Raw genomic sequence first — 858 nt, 5'->3', positions numbered from 1 at the left:
ATGAATAATGCTATAAACAGTCATGGACAAGTTTTTGTATGGGTGTATGTTTTCATTTCTCATGGGTATAGAACTAGGAGTGAAATTGCTGGGCCATATAGTACTCTATATTTAACATTTTGAGGAACTGCCAAGTGGTTTTTCAAAGTGGCTGCACCATTGCATATTAACATTAGTTATGTGTAAGCGTTCCAGTTTATCCACATCTTCACCAACACCTGTTGTTGTTTGTCTTTTTGCTTTTAGTCATTCTAGTGGGTGTGAAACAATCTCTCATGATGGTTTTAATTTGCATTTCCCTAATTACTAATGATGTTGAGCATCTTTTATGTGCTTATTAGCAATTTGCATATCTTCTTTGAAGAAATGTCCATTACATTTCATTGTCTATTTTTCTATAAGGTTATTTATCTTTTTATGATTGAGTTGTAAGAGTTCTTACTACTACTAGATTCTAATCAGATATAATTTGCAAATATTTTCTACCATTCTGTAGGTTGTCTCGTCACAGTCTTAATGGTGTCTGTTGAAGCACAAAAGTTTTAAAATTTTGATGAAGTCTGATTTGTCTGTTTTTTTCGTTAGTTGCTTATGCTTTTGGTGTCATACCTAAGAAGGCTTTGCCTCACAAAGGCTGATGAAGGTTTACTCCTATGTGTTCTTCTAAGAGTTTATTGTTTCAGCTGTTACATTTAGATCTGTGATCCTTTAGAGTTACTTTTTCTGTATGTGTGAGGACAGGAATCATCTTTATTCTTTTTTTTTTTTTTTTTGAGAGTTTTGCTCTGGTTACCCAGGCTGGAGTGCAGTGGTGCACTCTCGGCTCACCACAACCTCCACCCCCCGGGTTCAAGCCAT

Source organism: Colobus angolensis, unplaced genomic scaffold (genome assembly GCF_000951035.1).
Source record: "Colobus angolensis palliatus isolate OR3802 unplaced genomic scaffold, Cang.pa_1.0 Scaffold49, whole genome shotgun sequence".
NCBI lineage: Eukaryota > Metazoa > Chordata > Mammalia > Primates > Cercopithecidae > Colobus > Colobus angolensis.
This window is presented reverse-complemented; position numbering follows the sequence as displayed.